Source organism: Phaenicophaeus curvirostris, chromosome 8, assembly GCF_032191515.1.
Source record: "Phaenicophaeus curvirostris isolate KB17595 chromosome 8, BPBGC_Pcur_1.0, whole genome shotgun sequence".
Classification (NCBI taxonomy): Eukaryota; Metazoa; Chordata; class Aves; order Cuculiformes; family Cuculidae; genus Phaenicophaeus; species Phaenicophaeus curvirostris.
The window spans coordinates 38,878,652-38,903,012 of NC_091399.1; the positions used below are offsets into that span (position 1 = coordinate 38,878,652).

Genomic DNA, 24,361 nt, shown 5'->3' on the forward strand with positions numbered 1-24,361 from the left:
GGTGGTGAAATATAATTGTGCAAAACCTTTTTTAGGTGTGGCTACAGCTATTTCCATCACATTTTCAGAACCTCAGCCATGGATCAGAAATGCTATAAATGAGGAAAGAAGCAATGTCGTCCTCTATTTTATCTAAAGTAGGTATTGCTAATGAGTTCCCAGTAAACTGCTACCAATGGATGCTCTTGTTTAAGGCAAAGGCTGAGCTTGCTCCTGACAGTTTGAAAAGAAGATGAAATTAAATTTTTGTCATACTTTAAAAAAAATGATGCCTGTTATATCTACTCTGTGTGTACTTAAAGAGTCACATCTGTTCATGGAGAAGATTAAAATACATTTATTTCTCTTGCTTTCTATTGCTTTTAACGTTGCAGTAGCAATATGGCTAAGAAAAAAATAAGCTAGATTTTTTTCTTTCATTTCATCAGCAGAATTCTTTACTAAATTCCATTTTTTGTACTATTTACACATCTGGCCATAAGACAATAGTCACACATGAATGGAAAATGATGCAAAATATTAAGTGGCCTACACTTAAGGGAATGCTTCACTTCTGATAATGTTACATAGGGAGGAAAACTGCCTTAATGATATTTCTGAAAGCATTATTCTCTTTATGATAAATAACACATTTGTTTCACATTCTGTGAAAAATACAGATCTTAAATGAAGGTGTTTCAGAACCTTCTGTAATGACTGCTTTTATAACCAAAGGTTCTGCATGGTAAATGGGTACCAAGAAAGTTATCTTCCATTTTCCTTTCCTGAATATCATAGTCTTGTCTTACTGGTTTGCTTCAGTTTATCACAGCCCAAATCCCACCATCTGGACCCATGCTTACACTTCTGTAACCATTTCAGCAACCTGGAATACATTATTTACATCCCTTCAACATACTTTGGAAAGTACAGAGCTTTTTCATATGTAGACTACTTCTGCGTGCTTTAGGATGTCCATCTGCAGACGTTCTCCAGTTCCTTTCCTGGCCCAATGATTGGAAGTATTTCAGTACCTCAATAACTATATCTCAATATCTATTTTTAACTGCGGAAATATTTTCCAGAATAAGTAAATGCTACAGTGGAAGTTTTCCAACAGCATTAAACTTCTTATTTGAGGTTCTGCACTGTTTAAGGTGAAAAAGAGAGATTTTCTCATGTTCTAGCATTACTGAAGCAGTACCATGGAGGGATTTTTCCACACCTGCCACCTAATGCTATTTATCCAGGTGATTTTTATTTGTCTTAAACACTAAACATAAAGTACACAGCTGGAGCCTCCTGTGTTGCCAGAATGGCCCATAGGTGGTCTGTACAAACTCCTGGTTCTCAGGCTGTGTCAGGGTTGGTATTAGGTTTAGTCCAGACTTTTCCCTATGTTGCCACTAGAAAATGGATGAGTGAAACATCCACTCATTGATCAGTATACTGATTTAATAGTCTGACTCATAAAAACAGGTTAGAAACACGCTAACATTAATTTCAGTGGGAATGAGGAATTCTTGGCATACTCTTCTGCTGGACATTCAGCATAACTCCTGTAGGTCCATTGAGCAGAGTGGCATAAGGATCCAGCAGAAAAGCTGGATCATGCAAGAAATTGTAATCAAATCACTAAAAATACAAATCCCTGAAGAAAATACACTGACAGTCCTGCCATAGGCAGGAATCTAGGATTGAAATAATAAGATTTCATTCAGTTCACATAGATGAACAAAATCTTTTTTCCAAGACAGAGGTCAACACAATCTACTACTCTTTTCTTTGGTGCTTAATGCATGTCTTTGTGCTCCTCTGCCTTTCCTCATAAGGCTATATTTGCTCTTTATCACTCACGTCCTTTTTAAGGTCCTCTTCTCACAAAAAGCAGTATATTTTCCATAACACACAGGCTCCCAGTCCTTGATTTCCTCCTGTAGCTCCAGCCCTTTCCCTCTCTTCCTTGTTTTAGGATAGCCATTGACTTTGGCTGCAGGCTTTCCTTTGAAGTAGATTTTGCCTACTATGTTCAAACCCCAAATCTACAATATTTTGTCATGTATTTTAATTTTGATAGAAATGTGTGTTCTAATGGAAACAATTAAAAAATAATTCTACACATATCCACAGTTATGGAGCACAGAATTTCATATGAACAGAATTGATCTGTATTAACAGATCTGTAGAATATATGCCCAGAGGGGCCACCAGGATAATTTAGTCTGAACTCGGACACAGACTCTAGTAATTTTCCCAGAAGCCTCACAAAAAGCACATGTTTTAGAAAGCTGTCTAGTCTTATCCTGGCAATTCCAGGTGCTGCTCACACTGCCATGGCTGGTAAGTACTGTCAGCGATTAAATACCCTCCTGCTGCTGGGAAATGGCATCCTAGTGCAAAATTGCATTCCACTAAATTCAGCTTTCAGAAATCACATCTCCTTATGTTTTTATCTGCAAGGCTGAACATCCCCCTTGTTATCAAGTATCTTTTCTATAACTAAGGATATGTATGAAATCATAAATCAACTCTTCATTTTCCTCTGCAGAAGGTTTGAGCACCACAAGATTAATTTTTGTAAGACTGCCTAGGTAATACTTGTTTCCCTCTTTTGTGAAATACCAGAATCATCCTAAAATGTGAACAGTACAGGGCATAATCACCTAGCAAGAGTCTTACCAACACTGTATACAGAGGTAAAGCCTCTACTTTATCTCAGCTTTATTTCCTCTTTCCCTGTGCAGTTATTATCACCTGGACTATCACTCCTATCATCCCTTCAGCCTCTGCTGTGGCCAGCTGTGGAGGGATGGAGAAGGCAGGAGGCACTGGGGGGATGAGAATGGCTCTACAGATCTCCTGCCTGCCTAAAAGTACCAGTTATGAATGCTGCTACAAAAATTTAAATGCCTGGAGGCTCCTGTTGGTTCCATTGCACATCCCCCTGTGATTCCCTCCTAGCAGTATGGGAACCTCTTCCTTATTTCCTCTTTAAAACTGCATCTCTTGTAGTGTTCTCAGCAGGAAAAGGGAGAACAGTAGCGCGTCTGGGGCTCTGACGCAGAAGGGACCTGCCTGCTCCAACTAACAGCATCCTCTGTTTTACCTCATGGCAGCTCTGTTAAGCTTTCTCGAAGTCGAACTTCCCACCAGTGACTGCCAAAGACCTGCTTTTTAACCTGGCTATTTGGAGGAGCTCCTTTGACCAGATCTGCTATCCCTGAAACCTGACTGATGGATGCTGATAAGAATCTAGTCTCTGGCTGACCATATTTTTTAGCTCCTACTTCTTCCTGGAGTCCAGAGTTACTTGTGAGGTTATTTTGTGTGGGATTGACATCGAATCTGTTGTTGATGTGGGGTCTCATTTCTCATTTTCCAGGACTGGGATTATATTCTCTGTTACATTCATGTTCACATAATTGAAGTATCAGAATAAAGCCCACTAATTTAGTTGGAATGACTGTAGCGTAGACCTGTTTTTTTTTAAAATCTCTTGGTTTTTAAACATGAGAAAGGAAGTATTATTTTGAGTACAATTTAATGTTATCAAGTAAATAACCTGGGGCCTTAACATAAGTGTATACATCTCTTAAAAAGTATTCCCCCCACTGAAATGTCCAGTCAAAGTCTATGTAGCTTTTCAATAAGACAACATATGGAGCTGGACATACAGCTTTGTTTCTCAGATAATAGTGATGACAAGTTATTAACTACATATTTTTATAGCAACATTTAGTAAATTATATGGTAGCCAACTTCCTTTTCAGATTATAATGTAATCAGTACCATTTTCTTGACAAAATATAGCCAATCCCAATAGAACATATAAAAACTGCGAGAGGAATTGGATTATTAGTACTGAAGAGTTACATCTGGGAGTTTGGCAAGAGAGATTTTAGCACCAGAATCTAAGACATCACCTGCTTCATCCCTTTCAGGCACTGCAAGTATAGCCTTTGTGCTTATAGCCCCTTAGCTGAATCTTTGCATGCTTGCTTTTCAATGCAAGATGACTTTTTTCATGGAAGAATAGTATTATATATCCTCCTTTCCAGAATCCTCATCACCCTTAAGTTCTTCATTCCAGTGCTGTGCTGCACTCCCCACCTCTCTACCCGCAGTCATAATTGTAATTTCATAATTAAGCAATAAACACAGAGTGGGGAGAGAAGATGCTGCTTTCAGCAGCTTAACTGACCATTTCTTTTGGACTGGAATTAATCTATTGACCAATCCATCTGTGCAAATGCTTATGCTTTTTTAGCTGTGAACAGGCAAGCGGCAATGTGCGCTGGAGTTTGTGAAACATCATTCACCACCTTTCAGAGTCCTCCTGTGCTACACGGTGGCGCTCTACTGAACTGTGGAGTTTGAGCACAAAAGATGCTCTTTTGGACTGAGCAGCAGCAAAGGACATCAAGAGTACACAGTGCAAGGGACACTCACAGCAAAGCAGAGCATCAGAAAGCGCCTTGGTCTGCTGTAATTTAGCCCTCACTTACAAAGAAGGATTAACACTTGATCAAACACACCTATTTCTAAAAGCCACAGGAATCTCAGAAGGCAAAATCCTCCTTACAGGAGCATACAACCCCCCTTTGAACATGGGGATCTCAGGGGGCCATGGGTATTTCCCGGAGCAGCCAACAGCTCTGGGAATGCCTACTCTGCTCTGCAAGGCAGCAGCCCACACCCCTGAGGTTCACAGGAGCCAGGGGTAATACAACACCCTCACCCCACAGCCCCTCAAGGTTTCTTCTGGGTTACAGGTCTTCTAATACTGCTTCATGCATCAATTGACACAGACAGAACACAACAGCTTTTGGCATTCATATGCACACAGAAGGAATTCACTCCTTCAAATAGTATTTACTGCTCCTTCCCATAAATCCCGGAGTCAGACGTTTTCACCTAAAGGGCAAATCACCACCACCATTCTCTTCCTGCACCTATACGGAGCCTACAGTATGTGAGTGCACACAGTCCTTGCTGAAAACACTTAATGCCCCCATCCATTATATCAAAAGTACACAATGACTGTCTATAATTTTTAAATGTGCAATATTTTATAATAGCATTTATACTGTTTATCAGACTATGGTTATAGACCTGTAAAGTCCATTGGGTTTTTATTAGGGAGACAGAAACTCTCTCTGGTGTAATGATTCCTCCCCACAACTATTTTCCCAACAGTGGGCAGGTACTGTGGAAAGCCACCACAGTTCATCACAGCACCCCAAAGACTCTCTGTGTAATTGTCAACCATCTACTACAGCACTACCCTCTCTGACTTCATCATTTGTCTGACTCTCAGAGAAATCCTTTCCCCCACTCCCTGTTAGATGATCTGCTACAGATCTAGAGCTGTAGTTTTGTTCCTTGCCTTGGGGGACACAAGATCCCAGTGGGCAAATCCTCTCCAGAGTGTGATAAAGACTGAGAGATCTGATGCAGAAGAAGTGTGAATGCTTCTGTTTCCTTTTGAGGAGAATCATCATGATCTTTGCAGTCTTTCCAAGGGAAGATTTGAACTGTGACATGGTAGAAGATGGAGAATTTTCTAGACCAACAAAGTGCAGATTAAGGTTTACTTACAGCAAAGGTTTACTTACAGCAAAGGTTTACTTACAAAGTTTGCTGATGACACGAAACTAGGGGCAGCTGTTGATGCTGTTGAGGGCAAAGAGGCCTTGCAAAGGGATCTGGACAAATTGGAGAGCTGGGCAATCACCAACCACATAAAGTTTAACAAGGGCAAGTGTCGGGTTTTGCACCTGGGACATGGCAACATCTGGTTCTGGTTGATGGCAAGTTGAACGTGAGCCAACAGTGTGCCCTGGCAGCCAAGAAGGCCCACTGTGTCCTAGCGTGCATTAAATATGGCTTTGCTAGTGGTTCGAGGGAGATGATTTCTGGTATATTGGTATGCTGCTAATTTTTCTGCTATTTACTGAGTGTTAGGGATCATTACTTTCAAATCACTAAAAACTGTGGAATTTATTAATTATAACTAGAATATATATGCATAATTGCAATTGAAATTTAATGTTTAGTAAGAATTAAAAAATATTTATTTTGCATACGTACTTCTTATGATACCTCTAAAGACTCTGATCTATGAGAAGATTAAGCTTTTAATATCTGCTGTACTGTGCTTCCAGTGGGGATTAAATCCACTGCAGTTCTACTCTCCATTTCAACAACTGCTGTCTTTTACCTATTCTACATGACAACTGTGAAGGTCAGAAGAAAAATTAAATATAGCAGTGAATAAATATTTATGCAGTATAGGGATTAAATAAATGCATAAGAAACAAGATTGCAAGCAAGGATGAAAGACAAATTAAAGTCCCAAGTAACTTTTGTATATCGGTTCAAAACAAAAAGTGCTTTACAGTCACCTGACACTTTTTCTTAAAATGCTTTTAAATTAATAAGTTCCCATATAGGGCAAGGTAGATTGACTGCAGAAAATAAACAGAGGCAATTAAAATTAATCTTCTGTTTTCTGTAGTTTCATTAAACCACCTTCTTGTGGGGACAGAGAGGTGAAGGGGGGCCTAGGGTATAGCCCTGAAGGTGAAGTCCCTCCCTTGACAGGAGGCAACACCAACAGAGCTGCAAGTGTGATCGTGCAGGGCACAGTGGGTGCTAGGGTGTTAATGTAAGATACAATGCAGTATCCTTGTACAGGATCTTTGATGCTGCCTGACTCCAGTGACAGACACAGAGCACCAGAGCAGGGGAAAAGCAATGGATGGGAACCCCTACAGGTACCCAGGGTGTCTGAAGAGTCATTGCTAAGTGCTGGTCAAGCAACGCAACATCACATTTGCTATAGCCCACATGATGGCCTGATTTTGAATGAAATATTTTTAATTACTTGGGACCTATTCCCTGTTTGCAAATTTAAAATAAAAGAGTCATCTTGCCACTTCAAAAATTAAATGCATTTTAGCCTTCAATAATTTTCTGGGAATAAAAATAAATCAAAATCAAATCCAAAGATTTTTGCTTTCTAATAGAAATGAGAAGAATTAAATGATTATTTTTTGTTTTGCAGATGAAATTTAAAGTGACGCTTAAAGTGTAAATATTCTGGTAGAATATTTACATTTCAGTGAAGCTTCATTTCCTGTCCAGAAAGTGGTCTATTACATTCCTCTACTTACATTTGATTAACTTAGAGAAAAACAAGGAGAAAAAGAGGAATATAGAGAAGCAAATGATAATTCAACCTCACAATTAGTCAGGCATGAAATGCAACATCCCCAGAGTTATGGTATGATCCTAATGCACAAATCTATCCTTGCACAGTTTTAAATCTCTACCATCCCCTTTCTTCACAAGTCTGCATGAATGCATTCTCAAAAAGATTTCTGGAAGTGATCAATAATAGGAAAATTTCAGCATTTTTGATTATTAGCATTCTCCAGTTCTTTGTTGAGAACAGTTATCATGCTCAGCTTTAATAGGTAATTTGTCAGCATTATAAGATAGCAAAGAAAGCAGGAAACACACTAAAAAATTGTTGACCTCGTTGGTTTACACAGTGTTTTGTTTAAATATTTATCAAAGCTTATATCTACTACAGTGTTAAATAAATTAATCACCTTTATTGGAAATGCATACCAATAGAATGTGGCACAAGGGACACAGTAACATGTTTATTTTCCCTTGGGCTATTTATAGCAGAGAAGTAAATTTGTTTCTGTTTCCAAAAGCACTTAAAACAAATGGCACGAGAATGAAATTCAGACAAGCCTTAATAGTGAGATATTATAAAAGCAAGTGTACAATAGTAATGATAATGTTAAAAATAACAGTCATAATTATATTCCATGCTGATGCCACTGACATAGAATTCTCTTGAACCAGTCCATCTTGGTGAGCTCCAAACCAGCTCATCAGTGATTGCAACTTGTGGTTCAAATCTCAAGGCCTTGAAGAAAAGGAAAATGTAGGCAGTTGGCATTTACCATAAGTGACCCCACAGCTGACTTGGCAAAAACTGCAGTGAATCCCAGAACACTGCTGAAATTGAGTGTTGCTTTCAAAGGAGGGGTTTGCCCTTGACCCCCTGCCTTGATGTCCCCCACCAGTTTGGTGCCACTGCCCTGATGGTGCGATGCTGCTCTGAGCTGTGGAGACCTCACTGAGCATCATCATGGGGAGAAAGTTCATTCATGATGCACAAATCAGCCTGTGAAGGACTGGGAACTCCATGTTGATAGTAAAAATGGCTATCTCAATGTAATTGCATAGAATCATAGAATCATCAAGGTTGGAAAAGCCCTCTATGATCATCAAGTCCAATCGTCTGCCCAACACCACTGTGTCGACTAAACCATGTCCTGCAGTGCCATGTCTTACATGTTTATTGAGCACTTCCAGGGACGGTGATTCCACCACTTCCCTGGGCAGCCTGTTCCAATGCTTCACTACTCTTTCAGTAAAGAACCTTTTCCTAATATCCAGTCTAAATCTCCTCTGACAGAACTTGCCCTATCACTTGTTACTTGGGAGAAGTCAACTCTCACCTCGCTACAGGGAGCTGCAGAGAGCAATGAGGTTTCCCTTCAGCTTCCCCTTCTCCAGGCTAAACAGTCCCAGTTCCAAAAACTGCTACCTTTTTTTTTTTTTTCCATTTAATTTGCTACCATTAGGAGCCAGGAAACACAAGCTGAGATACAGTCAAAGCCAGAATACAAAAAAAGAGCTCAGGAGAGGAAGGGATTATTTTCTCAGGGCTCCTGCATTTCAATTTCCTGATTGGATGTCTCTGACTTTTGGGAGCAGATGTCCCTCTGATCCCATCGACCTTATGATTCCCACAGGGCTCCTGGACCCCAGGTGAGAAGCCCAGACTGGACTCCATGCATCACTTCTAACCCCTTGGGCAGCACAGGACCCACACGTTTCACCCTGGGGTTATCATTAGCTGCATCTCTGAAAGCCATATTGCACGACAGGTTAGAGACCTTTATGACACCTGAGCAATCTGCTGTAGATACTGAAAAAAATAAGGTGAAATATTGATTTGTCTCTGCAGAGAAGATAATTTATTGCTTTTCTTCCCTAATTTGCATATTGATTTCATTAACTTGTATAATATCCAGAAATCACTAACATGGCAGAAGAAATAAATTAGTGTTCTTCTTTTTATGGCTTGGACATGATGATTAGTTTTTATGATAAATACACAGAAAAATTAAAATGTGCTTATGAGGGTTATTAAAACCAGCGATGAACTCCATTTGCCACTAATTGAGAATCTGTATGACTTTTCAGTTTACAGTCATCAGATCCACCAACATCTGGAAAACCTTCCACTTTACAAGTGATCCTGTTTTCCAGAAGTTTTCATAAATATTAGCATATGGACTCACATGAAGATTTCTTGCAAGAAACCCCTAGTTTCCTGTTCTTCCCTTCTCTTTCTCTTCCCGTTTTAGTCAGAAGGATGAAGAAACCTGTGATTGAATAACCAGACACAACCATAACGCTCAAATGTAGGGGGAAAAAAAAAAAAGATGGGAAGTAAAGATTTTTTATGAAAAGAAATCCCAAGCTGAACCCTGGGAATAATTTATAGTGTATCCTATCCCAATTCCCAAGAACACGGTTGTATTTCTAGAATAAGAAATACGTTTGAACCATATGTGAATTAAAAGAGGGGGATTGCATTAACAGCTAGCAAGGTCTTCAACAGGCCCTTCAACCATCTGCAGAGCTCATCAATAACCATCACCAGGCAACAAGAAAAAGGAATAATATTGCCAAATGCACACCACTGTGACTACTGTGAGGTGTATTAATTAGCAGAAACAGATGTAACTTATTTCCAGGAGATTACGCTGGCTGATATCCCATGCTGCAGTTGACGCTGTTAATCCAGCACAGTGGCTAATTAGTCAGAGGTGTATATATATACTGGCGAAGCTTCATCACTTGCTCTTGACCCCCATCCCAGCTATAAATCCAATCCTGCTTCCATGTCATTTGGGAGAGGACACCCCAACCCGTGCCTTCATACAGAGAGTGAAAGATGCCAAATATTTGACCTCAACCTAAAACCGGGAGGATTGAAAAGAATCCCCTTAAAGGCTAGACTTTGCACAGATTCCTGTCAGTCAAGCGGCCGGTGAATGGAGTTTGCAGTGTTACAATGCAAAATTCTTAAGTTGTCATAAAGGTTTAAATTTCTATGCAGTTTTTTGAGTTTAAAACAGGTTTTGAATTGCAGCATTTGAAAGGGTCTGGGTTTCAGAGAAGAAACATTTTTGGCATGAAGTCCTATTCCATATCCACATCTTCAGGCAAAGACAAAGTTTTTTTTTGGGAAAGAAATCCCATGAAAGCCAGGATAAGGGGAAATGGCAAGTTACAGAAAAAGAAAGATTCAGAATTTTTCATCTAGAGAATCCGTAAATTGCCCATGTGCTCAGCAATATTTTACTGTTCCTGAACACTGATGCCTGCAACTATGAAAAGTATTACTCTGCCAGTCTTGAACCACTGTATCTCACCTCCTTATGGATGCTGACAGGAACTGATGGAAGGAAGAGGGTTTGCATTCCCTGGAGCATTTCAGCTTAACTCTGAGGGTAGCTCAAGGATTACTAACTCTGGCAAAATACATGACCCAGTATTGTGGGATAGTCTCACACAATGGTGTAGGATACAGCGCTGACTCATTGCCTGCAGCAGCTCAGCAGAGCCCGGCAGTAATACTGTGAGAAATCCAAGCACCTCTCACCCTACCTACACTCACCATGGTCAATTGAACTGTTTATGAATGCAGATAAATGAGGGTAACCGTATGGGTGACTCTCCAGGTAGCATCATTTTTTTTGCCCAGTTGAAGCCCCCCACTGTAATCAAATATTACACAAAGATGATACAAGGATTTTTCATATTTAACAAAATAAAATAATAACATGCACTCAATATTTAGCGATTTGTAAAATACTCCCAAAAGATACATAGTTTAAGATTATAGTTAAAACAATTTTTAAATCAGTAGAGTAAATAATATAAAGAAGCCGATAACGGTGTATACTTTCGTGGCACAAGCCTTCATTTATGTGGCAATCAGTCACCAACCGGGAAAACAAAGAATATTTTTTTTCTTTTTTGCATTTACATGATTAGTTCTTAACAGCAGTTTGATTGAAGAGTATTGCCTAAAGGTCCTCACCTCTTGCTTATTAAACACACTTTGTCTTGTACATAGAAGCAACACTGGCACACAGGATCTGATAGAATAAATTATGTGTGGGTTGTGAAGAAAAATGGCTATATCTTGACTCCTCATTTCTTTCCAATTCATGTCAACACTAAAGTGTGAGGGAAACCTCATAAACGTAGTACTTTTCTAAGCATTTAATTAATCACTTTACCTTTTACCACTCTCATATCATTAGTGATGTAACTAGCATTTGTATAAACTACTGTAATACCCTTTATGTTTTAATTAGAAACTTATTATCATGTATTATGTGTTATCAGTGATTGACTTATTTTAGGCCAACTTGATTATCTGTCTTAAATTACTGAGAAAAGATCCACATTGCCACAGGAACATGCTATGCAGAATAGGAAGGAAAACTTCAAATAAAAACAAAAGTGTAAGCAAGTATTCTATCTGGTGTATCTATTGTATTTCTACCAGTGATATCCTGGAGTCACAGGGCAGGAAGGTTTCCTGGAGTCACAGGGCAGGAAGGTTTCCTGGAAGTGGTTGCTGCCTTGTTAAACAGGAGAAGACATATTGTAGGTCTTTCCACATCTACAAGATTCTTCCCAAGTAATTTCTTTCAGTATGGAAATACTGGGCTTTACCTGCTCTGCTTGAAGCAGTGTCACTTCTCAGAGGTAATGATCTATTTTAACCTCAACAAAACTCTATGAAGGCATGAGAGACTGGGAAAGACATCAGCAGCGGCAGATGTGTCACCTGGATAGGTGCTGTCCCTCCTGCTGCTTCATCACCTGCTGAGCTGCCAACAAAAGCAGTGTGCATTGACAGTCCTTGTCTGGGAGGGTCAGGTTAAAATAGTTTATTTATCTTCAGTAGCAGTATCACAAATAAGTAAACCCATTTGGATTTGTCAAAACTGACTTAAAGCGAGCCATGCCTTGGATATGGGAATTGACTGCAAAGTGAATTTACACTTGAGAGATTTGCTCAAGTGAGTGAGAATCTTGGTATTGATTCATTGAAGCAAGGAGTTTTCTCTGCAGCACTAACCCAAAATTACATACTGCTTCTTGAAGGCTCAGCTTGTCACACAGATTTTATGAACACTGGCCCTAGCAAAGGTGGAACTGGATGTGAGCAGAGGCGGGTGGTGGGGAGGACCACTTCCATCATACCTGGAGATCTGTTAACAAGTCTGGCTTCACATACCAAGAAATCATTTATAACATATGCACTGTGATAAATTTATAAATTCAGAGTATCACTGTATAAAAGTTCAAATGATAGAAGCTACAACAGTGCTAAAAATATTACTAAAATTATTGAACATAAAAGATAAAGAAAATCTTGCCAACAATTTATCAGTTTTATCATTGTGAATGATTTTCACTTAGAATATCTGAACATTTTACTAAGACCTATCTAAATTGAGTGATTTTTTCATAAATATTTTAGGAAGATTTAGAAAGTTAACAGAAATTAGGCTAAAATGACAGCTGCATTTTTTTCTGTTATTAAACACTAATAGAGATTTTGAGAGGCTGTTTTTATACTGTTATGCTAATGCCTACAACGCTCATGTTACAGTCATGTTATTCAAAGACCAAAGTAAAACAGCTCAGCAAAATAATGTATATATTATGTATGAGAAAGGTTGGCCCCAAACTGGAAGCCACTTCTCCAAGGATGGATGGAGGTGTGTCTCTAAGCACGGTGCCTCTGAACAAGCCTGCTGGCCTAAACCTCAGAACCACGGCAAGTGGGGAGGCAGGAGAGGAGGCAGGAGGGGAGGCAGACAACAGCCCCAAAGTTTCAGCTCAAAACCAGAGCCTGCTTTGCAAAGTGGGAAGGATGTGCTCTGAATGAAGGTTGATGGGCAAAATTTGTTGCAATGCTGAAAGTTCTTTGAAAGACGAACACGACTTCTTTCTTTTTTCCAAGCAAATCAAAGGATCTTCATCTCTTATCCACAGTTATTTTGTCATGCAACCATTTTTCCATCAATGAAGAGGCAGACTTTCTGCAGATAATCATTCTTCAATTTCTGATGCCATAGATTTTCCCTATTTTCTGTGACTCATATTGTTCGCTTGGTAAATGCAGAGAGAAGGGAAAGGACGAACACTTGTTCTCTTTGCAGCCCTTTCATCACTTTCCTACATTTTTTCATTACTGTACTCAATTTATCACTGAGAAAATACAGAAATAGAAAAGCTATATCCTTGACTCAAGACGGATTTGTTATCAGCAGGCTGATGCTTTGTAAAGCAGAAGAAATGTAAAAAATAAAATTGCCATTTCTGTTAATTGATTTGTAAAAATCTAGTTTTAAATCAGAAAAAATTTACTGAACCACAAATCTAGCAATACTTAATTTTTCTTTTAAAGCTTTCTGTCTTAAGTGGAAAGCCATTCCCAGGTCCCATTGACATGTTCCAACCAAGGGAACAATTAGCGAGCAACGCTAATTGTTGAGTGAGCAACGCTAATTGTTGAACGAGCACTCCAAATCCTATATGAGGGGAGACTTTGTCATTCTCTACAGCTTCTTGAAAGGAGGTTGTAGTGAGGTGGATATTGGTCTCGTCTCCCAAGAATCAAGTGAAAGGGTGAGAGGAAATGGCCAGAAGTTGTGCCAAGGTGGGGTTAGATTGGATATTAGGAAAAATCACTTCACTGAAATAGTTATCCAGCACTGATACAGGCTGCCCAAGGAAGAGGTGGAGCCACCATCCCTGGGGGGATTTAAAAGCCGTGTGGATGTGGTGCTTTGGGATGTGGTTTAGTGATGGGGTTGACAGTGTTAGGTTAAGAGTTGGAACTGATGGTCTTAAAGGTCTTTTCGAACCTAAAAAAATTCTGTGATTCTGTGATTCTATGATCCTTCATAAACAGGGCACAGCTCTATGCCTCCTTCAGCCTTTTCCCAAGGGAGGTTAAATGTGCACGCAATTGCACAGCCTGTGTAAGAGATGCTGATTTTTCTTGAATACATTTTCCTGTAACACCACCACATCTGTTTTTTGTAACCACAATTTCAGCTGTACTTAGCAAGCTAGAAGTAATTAGGTACTTTTTTGTTGGCTGTCTAATTACTCTTCTTAACTTTTTTGAGCACAACTGAAATTAGTTAAAATGAAAAGCAAATCACTTGCTTTACAAAAAAACCCCTTACTAATTCCTGCGACTAATAGTACTGTAATGCGATGATGCGGTGTTATGTCTTTCTGGTATGAAAAACTGAAATAAAAGGAAATGAGAAAAATATGTTTCTGCAAGCCATACAGTCCTCAAAGCAATCATGTCCCATAAAGCAGCGTACATGTGTGCCTCGTGCAGGTGCACATGGGCCACATTCTAGCTGCAGAGAGGATCCCTCACCCAAAATAAAGACTACGAGGGTATGGATAGAAACAGAAGTCATTCTTAGTGGGAAATTCTTTCTGTGTAAATGGGAAAAAGATTTGTGTCTGTCAGACTATGCCTTTATGTCTTTTTCTTCTTAAAGAGAAGGTGGCCTGTCATAGTGCTGGCTCCCCCGGGCATACACAAGATGCGGAACAGGACTCTTATCTTTCTCATTCTGTTTTTCCCATAGACATATCCCAAGCTACTTTCAACAACCAACACTCTTCAATCAAACTGCTGCTAAGGACTTAATCATTTAAAGGCAAAAAAAAAAGAAAAAGGAAAAAAATGGGGAAAGGAAGGCAGTAATCTAGTGGTTAAAACTAAAGATTTCCCAGCTGGTAACTGATTGCTGCCTAAGTAAAGGTCTGAGCCATGGACAATATTCTATTTTGGTTGGATTGTTTAAGTTAATTTCGTGCACACACTGATATGGAAGTAGCCTGAAAAAAACCGTGATTCATTCTAAATATTTCTTTATTTAATTATTTCCTAGGCAAATTATGTCAAATTTTGATTTTATTTGCTTCTAAGAGGGATTTTTCTCTAATTCAGATCTTCCCACATGTTCTGCTGCCCCCAACCCCCTGCCTGTGACTGGAGACTCATGCCAGGCCTGTGCAGCTTCTTCTGTGTAAGGATTAAATATAATCTTAGGAGGGATTCTTGGAAGCTTCATCTCAGATTATCAATGCAGAAATCTTACATGTGATATTTTTTGATTAATGAAGTTATTCCAAGTAATTAAGAATGTAAATAAAAATTATACACAAAGGTTATTTCTTGAAAATTCTTTCCAATTTAATGACTTAAAATATTTAGTATATTCACAACTGGAATATAATGTGATTTTAAAGGTATATTTTTACAGAAAATATGTACTCCCTAAAAAGAAAAATGATTAAAAAATATGAAAATAGTCAAAGGTAAAAAAAGTACAACATTCTGTCTATTAAAAAAAATATAATCCCCTGTATTAATTTTAAATGCCAGCATATTCCAGGGGAATGATCTCTAGGAAAAGACAAGAAGAAAACTTTTTATAAGAGTAAGAAAGAAACAAGTGGGTGGAACAGGATAAATATTTGTCGGTTAAAATACAGGCTAAATAAATCTGCATGAGAAAGTCAGAATACATAAAAAAACCTCATTGTCCATAGGGAATTCCTGACTTATTCTCTCTGTAATTAAGCAGATTTGGACTGGAAGAAGACAATAATATATAAGAAAAAAACGTATAAATAAAACTCTTCCATTTGCAAAATGCCACTGAATATTCCTTTCAGGGCTTTCTGAACAGGTAGTTTACTCCCTAGCCTGAAACCATCCCAGTCTGATCTCAGGTCTAATGTGTGAGTGCTTTATGCGAGCCAGTATGGGGCCAATTGACTGGAGCTGCTGCCCTCCAGTCTCATCCCTGTAATTACAGTGCAAGCTATGATGGCTTAACGTGTTACCTATAAGGGGCCTATTTCCCAGTCTGCCAAAAATATTCTAAATCCTTTCTGTCTTCCTATGCCATTAGATACACACTACACCGTCCTTCTTTCTCCAGAAGGTGTCAATAAGTTGCTAGTTATTATATGAGGACACCATTCTCTTGAAACCCCACTATTCCTTTTTTCAGACAACAAGTTAAATACTACAATGTTCATTTTAAAACCAACAGGGAGAAAATGATGGTTTGGTCAAGCCAGAAAAGCAATGTAATGTAACAATTCAGAGTAAACTTGTATTCCCCATTTCATATCACTGCGGATGAAGCAACAGTTTTGTTCAGTTTTAGTGAAATGGAAAGGCTGCTTCTTTGGGGCGCGCAGGCTGCAGACTGCTGATGTTGCTGTGCACATTTATATATGTACACAGAAACAGAAACACAGGACATAAAGAAGCAAGAAATGGGTAAAAAGCTGAAATTTGGGATGCATAGTTTTTAAAAGATGAATGTAAACATAAGCAGGCATAGAGATTTGCACTGAAATGTTTTATGCAACATACCGTGAAAAAAAAAAAGAATAGAAAATTAGAGATAAACACCATCAGTAATGCTTACAGGCAAAATGAGAACATTTGAAGTTTTTGGCAGATAAGCAATAATGTACTTGTTGCCACTCTTGCCACCACATGAACTATGTGAAAGATCTGTTATGATTCAAGGCACTTTCTTGTAACTGCGCATTTTTTACTTTTGGAGAATTTTACGGGTATGATTTTTCTCCAGTAAGGCTGGATCACAGATTTACATTGTATTCCCAGTATAGTTACTGAACTAATTTCCCTTGACCATTCTCTTACTGCATCACTCTCCCTTTTTGAATCTCAACCATAATCTCTCCTTACTTTGCATTTTCAGTATCTTGTTCTGTTCTGAAAGCTATTCATTTTTCTTTGCACCTCTGTATTTGTCCATTCTTGCTCATTATAGCATGAGTGTGTAGTTCAATTGCCCCCAGGGCCACCTACTCAGATAGTATCATCTTCCCCTTCCCTTCATCTGCTTCTTCCTTCATACCAGAGCCCCACAGAAAGGACTATGCAATCCCTGTGACCCCTCATGACCCACTGCTGATGTGATTTCCACATCGAAGCGGCTGAATCCTGCTGTTCGCAGAGCTGATGAACCTCACCTGGTGATAACAAACACCGGCATCCATAGTCATGTTACTTCAAAGATGCTGTCAAGTGTTAATGCCTGGGAAGCTGAAAGTCAAACATTTTCAAAGATCAGGGTGACTTGAAGAGTGGTGCGGGCCAGTGGTGCTTAAGAAAAACTTTTGTACCTTGTCAAATGAAATCTTAAAAACGAGACTGAAGGGAACAGAATTAATCAACAACTTCAACTCTTTGCTCTGAGAGAAGATAAAGAATACTGGAGACATCTCTGATGTGTCTGTCTGACTTTGGTTTGGTACCTTATGGCAGAGATCTCTCCAGCCAACCAGCTCCAGCTCTTGGCTGCCTACAGAACTGGAAATTTTTCTTTGTAACAACTGTGCAAATATTTGAAAATTTGTTTTAACTGGCTAGAAATCCCTGTCTACAGGTATGAAACTTCATCTTTTCCTAGGATGTTTATATTGCCTTCTATTATTTATTTTTATGCAGCTTGGTTTTATTCTTCTTTGAACTTAATTTACCTTGTCTAAAACTTTTCAAAAATTATTCTTCCCCAAATTAGGCATCCCTTTCCAGCTAAGACTTCATCAGAGCAAGATAAATCAGAAGGTACAAACCATTTCCAATTTGGGTACTTCCAACTACTGCATCTCCAGGTGGCATCTGCCCTTTTCCTGCAGTATTTATGTTGTTGTGTCAGATTGAATGCATGGCCCACTATAACTCTTCTGCAGTTCTCCTGCCAATGTAGTTTTCCCTCACTTGTGTATTTGATTTTTCCGTAAGACTGTCATCTTGCACTGTCTTTATTGAATTTTATCTTATTGATCTCAGACCATTTCTGAAATCCATCATTATTAATTTGAAGCCTGTTGTCCCGAGTACTTGCACTTTGAAATCACTTGCAAATTATATAGATGTATACTCTAGTATATCACCTAATTAATCTATTGAAATCCATACAAAATCCTTCTGGAATCACAACAAATCCATTCAGCATGTAATTCCTGCTAGACAGTGAAGTATTGACCATCATTCCTTCAGTATTATTTTTAACGAGCTGTGTACCAGCCTTACAGCAATTTGATTTAGACTGTCTTTTCTTAATTTTTGGAAGAGGAAGTCAGGACTGACTATGTGAACTTCACTCTAACATCAAGATACGATTCCCATCTGCTGCTTGACCTTTCCTGGGAGGAGAGTTACATTTTAAGAGTAGAAAATAGAATGGTCTTTCATAATGCCTACTTTAAAAATTAATGTTGCTCATTTATCATCTATTACCATTTGATTGTTTATGAGATTCTCCCTTTTTTAACATGTTAGTCCAGATACTTTTCTGGGCAAGAGTTAAGTTCACTTGTTTTATATTGTATGGGGTCTTCTGCTGATTGTTTTTTAAACTACATACTAGGTTTAATCTACCCCCCAATTTTCCCAAAAAATTTGTCAGAGTTCAGAGAGTACTTTCAGAAGTTTGAGGATGAACACTACCTGTTTGTAGTTATACCAGCTTGTGTGATGCATCTCAGCATTTAATTTGATTCTTCCCTATGTCGGCTCCACCTCCTGATGAGTAATCTTCTCCATCTCCCTCATGGAGATGGGTCAGAGGGAGCTCTGGTCTCTGCACATGTGTGCGGGAAAGATCTGCTTTGCTTTGGGTTCCAGTCTCCATGGATGGAGGAGAAGAAGGACTCATCACCATAGGAAGACCAGAGGAAGGATGTGGGACCCACCAGGTAACCCTGAAGTGTCCTGTGCCCTGTCCAAACATCATGCTCAACTCATACACATTTCTTCCTGCAGCTCTGGGGCAGGCCTTGTCATGAGTACCACCCCGACTTATTCACGTGTTTCTCTACATTGAGTGATGCTTCTCGTGATCCAATCACATACTATTTTTACTTAGGAAAATGGTTCTCCAGTGATACCAAATGCAAATATATACTGAACAAATGTCAAATGAATTGACTTAACTCAAACGAACAAAGGCTTGTTCTCTGAATTCAGTTGGCTGGCAGGTATATATTCAGTATTTATTTTTACTCTACTGTGCAGCCTAGAAATTAGTAATGATTATCTAACATTTAAAATCAGAATTGCTTTCCACATTATTAATTTATTCTTTTGAATTTCTGCAGATCTGTCCCCATTGTACGTAAATGTGTTGCAAGTACTATGATTTAATCTTCATGACGTTCCAATGACACAGGAAGCATTACCATTAATGGGGATTAATGGGATTATTAATATTCACATTTTACAGACAGTTAACACTGAATTAAAATCAAACTGTTTCCTGCCCAACAGTTTTGCATACTCAACCAGAAGAAGTGCATGCAGCACCTTCAAACAAAATTTCAGTGTCCAGCTGCTGCAGAAAGGCCAGAGAGGACTGACTGGCAGATGTGGACTTCCAGTGACCACCCTTCCCAGAGCAGGCAACTGCTCTCAGCAGCCCTGTGAGTACCAGCTGTTATCATGGGGTTTGAGACTATTTTGACATTTATGGCAAAAAGGAAAAAGAAATTTGCTCCAGGTTTGTAACTTTCCAACTTTGGTATAATTTTGATGGGGCTTTTGAAACAGTACCAATGACAAATAAGTGTTTTGATCTCACTGCTGGAACTGTTCCAGCACCAAATGATCTTAAAGGTTTCAGCCAACAAAACCAGTGTTTGTTCCAACCTTAATAGAAATAGGTAGTGTTCCATTTCTGAAGTGGTCACAGATCTGTTCTATAAGACCTTTGTCGTTCTCAAGTATTCATTTACTCAGACTCTTTTTCTTTGCCCTGTTACCTATAAACTAGATTTCTGCTGAGAAAAATGCAGTGAGTTTTCCTGCTTTACCAGCATGCTCAGCCCAGTATAACCTTGAGATGATGACAGGGTCACCCCATGCCTTTTCATTAACAGAAGCAGCACATTCAACAGAGCATTGTCCTAGTAATTGAATTTATAACATTTTAAAGTCCAACAGTATTGCCTCAAATGTAATTTCTGGGCAAGCAAGCATATGAGTGTCAAATCAATGCCAGTTCCCTGTTAGAGTATTTAATTTGACTAAGAAATGTCGTGAACATTTTACTGTAATTTCAGCCATGGAATCATAGCAATAGATTCAATTTTTGTTTCCACTGTTACAGTGACATACCCACTATGTTACAATACATGATTACCACCTTGAATAGCTCTGCTTACAGAAATGGAGAAATAATGAAAAATGTAAAAGGAATCTATGCACTTGTCCCTATAAATTACAGTGATTATTGAAGACTCCAATAACAATGAATAAATCAAATCTGTCCTTCTATGCCAAAGTATCCCAAGGATCACAATCATTACTCCAGTTAATATGGACTTTCAAGCCTGAGTACTCAAAATCCTGTTTAATTAGGATTTCAGCATCTTTCTAATGACTTTGCTTTGATAATACCACCACTTTCCGACCTAGGTTGAAATTACAGCAGTAGCTTGTCCATGCTGGATAGCTATGTGACAAGTCAGATTCATAAATAAACAACAATTTATCAGGGTAAATAAGCATCTAGATTAATTTATACTAGTTCAAAATGAGAAAAGACTAAACATATTCCATTGGTTTAGCCAATGATGAAAGCAACACTGGTTTCACTTCGGGAGAAGGCACAGCAGCAGAATGGCAGAAGCATCAGTAGAAATGGTTAAACTCCATAGATGTCCTTTGCTACCATATTTAGCCAGTATTTCTACTGGGAGATCTGTGTGCTTCTGTAAGGAGAAAGCCAGAAGAAAAGCCCTGAGAGCTATTTGGTACACCGGGACAGACCTAGCCATGCAGACTGATCTGCTTCCTCACACACCTACCTGGAAATCACCCCAACTCAGGTCTTAGCACAGATTTGAGAACTGTGAAAGTGTTTATGGAACCTGGGGTCTTACTTTTTTCAGGCTAACATTTTGCTGAAGATTGAAATGAAGGTTCATACAGTTTTGAGAGGTGTGCCAACACAAGTCCCCACTACCATGTACCTAATTCACCCAGGCTGAGAAATATCTTAACCTTGACTCAGAAGAGATGGAAAATTGGAAAACAATCTTAACTTATTCTTACCATTACCAGCCCAACATTAGTCTCATCAGTGTGGTTGTGCTGCTCTAACTTTCACTGTATGGCTGTCAGTGTCAAATGCTTGTTCCAAGCTTACATTGCACACTCAAATAACGTCAGGGGCTAGACACAGTCCTTGACGTTTGAACAAGAATATACAGAGACCTCTTACAAGACAACCATCATGAACCTAGGTCATGCACTCCATGCTCTCCTGCAAGATCAGTCTGTGTTTGCTGGGATGCTGCTCTAGACACTGTGTTCCTGTGGGCACCCATGTAGAGAAAAGAGATACTGGCAGGAGTCAGTGAAGTGTCCACAGGAGAGGAGGAGGAAAGGCTAAGAGGAGACCAAACATGTTACAGGACCACTGGAGCTCAGAAGGACTGGGCTGGCAGAGACCTTGGGAGATGATTAGGTCCAACCACTGCCCACAGCAGGGTAACCCAGGGCAGCTGCATGGGGAAGTGTTTGAAGAAATTGAGCATTGGGATCAAGAAGAATCCTGGAATGGGGAGAACTGATGTGGACACATGCATGTAACATGCAGTAAGGAAATATTTGCATTGAAAAACTGCCTGGAAAACCTCTCAGTCAATATTTTCAAGGGAAATCATGGGCGCGTGCAGAAGGAGATCCTTGTAGGCATTCGTGGTGTTCAGTTTACCCATGTCTCTGCTATTCATCTTTTTTTTGAGAAAAGATAAACAGCATGGTGTGGGTAAGCCTCTTGTTTTGACTACCCATCAAAATTCCCGTTCCTACAAAAATAAAAATTAGCCATGGAGATGTTAGTGCCTGAGGAAGCCTTGCACAGTTAGGACATTTCAGAGTCAGGGGTATCCTATCATCATTTTCAGTTTTAATCAACACTGATACATAGTGAGACTTCTCCAGCTGTTAAAAGGTGCCTTTGCGATGTGAAAGCCTCACGACAAAACAATATCATCAATTAATATTTATGTCAGGGTGAAATAGGTATTTGCAGTGTGAGGTCTGAGGATTTACTTGACATTGTTTTTATTCTTTCTGCTGCATAGCAACAGAAGTTATTAAGAGCATCTTGTAAAATATTAGTTTTGGGACTCCATGTTAATAAATTTCTCCTTGCTGGAAACAATAAAGACTTACAGAGTTAAAAACACTTCACCAGTTGAGGCCTTTTTATCCATAAAACTGTAGTATAGGAGCAGATATGATTATAATTTTCTAAAATTGTGAATTAGCTAGGGAACTTTTTATTTGAGACAGAATTAATTTTCAAAACTCATTTAGGAAAGAGTATGGGATCACAGCTAGAGCAAAAGATATTGCATTAACTACAGTTTTGAGTTTCTTGGCTCCTTGCCCTGGTACAAAGTGTCTGTGGTAATTGAGGCACATGAAGAAACCAGTTGACCTCACTAGGACTCTGAATAGCTACTTATGGAGGACCCAGGAATAAACTAATATTTTATTTTTGATTGTATGATGAGGTGGTCAAGTTCTAATACTGCTGGCTGTAGTGGTCAGTGGTAAACACAATAGGTTGGGCTGATAACCAGCATTGTGGCATGGAAGATGCTGGGCTCATGCCCAGCCGTGGGAGCCGCATTCGCAGGTGAACGAGACTTGAAGACCAGATAAATGGATTATTCTTATAGTCACAAAAATGTAAAGGATTATAAGCAGTGTTTCCAAACTAGCACATTGCAAAGTGACAGAAGTCTCTTGCTACGACCAGAGAAAACTCTGGATGAGTAAATATTACTACGTGACTGATGAGATCAAATACCAACCTGTGCCAGTAAGGATTGCCCGGGGAAAACTTAGCTCACTCAAATAAAAAATGAGATATAAAATAATAATGAAGTGATGTGGTTTCTCACATCAGTGATAAAGAATGAAAGATAGAAAAGGTGACTGGCTACTATGGAAAAAAATATTGAGGAAATACAGAGACTAATGCTAATGTAAAGAAAGGCATAGTTTACTATTTATCTTTTCCTCATGTTACTGTGATATTATCTCCCCTCCCCAAATTCCCTCAAATAATAAAGCCAATACAAATGGATCTGTGAAGAAGTCAAAAACATGCAGCACATAAATAATCATTTCCTCAGTATCTCATGGAGGCCAGTAATGTGTATTGGATATTGTTTCCATCATATCAGATGAGAAAAGAAGTGGGAAACACTTGCATTTCAAAACAATCAGCACCTGACTTGCCTTATGAAAGAAACTTCATCATTTTCTCTGTGGTAAAGTTGTTTTCCATGTCCATTCATGTGGCTTTCCCATATATCACCATAGGAAGGGAGGTAGCTTCCTCCTGCATTATGCCTTTTTAATGTGAAATGTAAATTGTTCTTGCTGAGCTGTCACTGGGGTGTAAGGAGTTCCTTCTGAGAAAGAAAAGCTGTCTTTTTCTTATGAAGGAGGAATATCTCCATACAGAAAGTTAGCAGTTCCCTGCTTGTTTACATAAATTAATGGAAACTTTGAATAAGAAATCACTTCTTGTTCATAACAGACTCTGTGTATCTATTCTAAGCGGAATTAGGAAGGAAGTAATTCACCATAGCTCATGCACTATGACTGAAATGGGATTTAAAGAAGTCTGGAAAATTAAGCAATAAAACATGACACTCAGCATGTTTCTGGAGTTGCTCCAACAGCTTTTGAACATCAGAGAAGTGCTGCGATCTGTGGGATACACACTTCCTGGCGTGCCCCAGTCACTATTAGAAATGAAAATTAGAAAGGAAGAGTCAGAAGAGAAGAACCAAGCAGATGTATTTTAGAGAGATGGTCAGAATTGGGGCAATTCCTCCAACAAACAGGCCAATCCACTACTGTGAAGCATAAACCAGAGACTTTTCATTTCTACACATGTGGAAATGCCTTGGAAAAACATATCACAGAAATTCTTTATAAAATTAAATATTTTTGTGTCTGCTTGCTGTAATAAGACTTACATGTACAAATATCCCTGCTGTACATAATTATACTCATAAACTGGGTTCATGCGTGGGTGAATGCAGAGATGCAAAACCAGTGTCTATGTGTGTGATTATT

General features: G+C 38.9%; 1 protein-coding gene across 1 annotated transcript in view; it reads right to left on the reverse strand.

The window, feature by feature from the left end:
- LOC138723105 (neuronal growth regulator 1-like) overlaps positions 1 to 24,361 on the reverse strand; it is a 290,616-nt gene that overhangs the window by 107,810 nt on the left and 158,445 nt on the right. The gene's annotated exons all lie outside the window — the stretch shown is intronic.